Source organism: Limulus polyphemus, unplaced genomic scaffold (genome assembly GCF_000517525.1).
Source record: "Limulus polyphemus unplaced genomic scaffold, Limulus_polyphemus-2.1.2 Scaffold1453, whole genome shotgun sequence".
NCBI lineage: Eukaryota > Metazoa > Arthropoda > Merostomata > Xiphosura > Limulidae > Limulus > Limulus polyphemus.
Genome location: NW_013667063.1, coordinates 112017 through 113333, shown reverse-complemented (window position 1 = coordinate 113333; position 1317 = coordinate 112017). Strand labels below are relative to the sequence as shown.

The following is a 1317-nucleotide window of genomic DNA, read 5'->3' as shown; positions in this document are numbered from 1 at the left end:
ATATAGTGCTCTGTGAACACAAATTAGTTTAGCATAAATCAGTTAAATGACTAAAAATTAGGTGTCTATTTACTTGTGACCACTCAGTGTATATATATAAGACTGCCCAAGAAGCAAAGGAAGGTAATGAGTAAGAATATTGTTGAGCACGTGAGAAGTTCATTGTGAATTATAGCGTTTGTTATAGAGCGACTGTTGAAATTAAGTGTATCGTAAAGTTGTATTCAGAAAGAATAAACCAGTTCCATTTAAGAAAGGACTTGTATCGGTAAAATTCTTCGGAAGAATTTTTACGGAAAATTAACTAACGAACGGAGACGTAACAATATAAATGTGAGTGTACCATCAGCCTGTTTACTGTCAAGATATTTTGCCACATTTACTGTATGCTTGGAATCATTGTATTATTAATGAATCTCTACCCAATGAGTATGTCCCCGAGAGAAAGACATGACAGATCAGAATGTGCGTGTACTTGCTAACAGTCAGGATGTCGCCAGTTTTGTGTAGGTCACTGATACCATTGGCTGAGATGCAGCCTGAAGCTTGTACCGATCCCACCACACAATGCTCCACTGTAGAGGTTGTACAATGACTGTGATTCCTTTCTCGTTTCAACCGTTGAACAAATTGTTATTGATCTTTGCCAAACAATTCGAAGTTAGATTCAATCTGTAAAAACATATCTTCAGTTTTACTCATTCCACTGTTTGTGGTCTGTTGCACATTTCTATCTTTAGTCTTGTTTATCTCTACTCAACAGCGGTTATTGAATAGCTACACATCCATCAAGTACACTTTGTGCTAAATGTATCTTAAAGTCTCGAGGTTTACGGCAAGGTCGGTGTGAAAATCTGTATTAAACCAGTAATATATCTTGAGATATTTAATCTCATTTTTGGAGAGTTTTGGTTTTCTGCCTTGATCATTTCTATTATTAACAATTTCAGTTTCACGCATCCTCTATAGAGTCTTACATATAGTTACTACTGGCATATGGAGTTTTAGCACAATTTTTCACATGGAGTATCTTTGATCAGCCGAAACATTGGTTTCTACAGGCTCATCGTACGGTATTTCAGTCCTAGAAGACATAATCTATATTCACAATAATACTGAACATAATAATTAAATTAAATAATCTTGGCAGATGTTTCGGTTTGTAACTACTCCTAAGAAGAAAAGACAAACGAAGAGGCTTTCTGCTCATCTTCATCCTGCTAACGTGAGGTAATTTAAAGGCATGGATGGGTATAACCAAAAAGGTTTTGAGACTTTATTGATTGTACAAGCTGGAAACGGAGTTAGGCGAGAGAG

General features: G+C 36.0%; 1 protein-coding gene across 4 annotated transcripts in view; it reads left to right on the top strand.

Moving 5' to 3' along the window:
* LOC106463649 (pseudouridine-5'-phosphatase-like) overlaps window positions 1–1317 on the top strand; it is a 24355-nt gene that overhangs the window by 20532 nt on the left and 2506 nt on the right. The window lies entirely within an intron of this gene.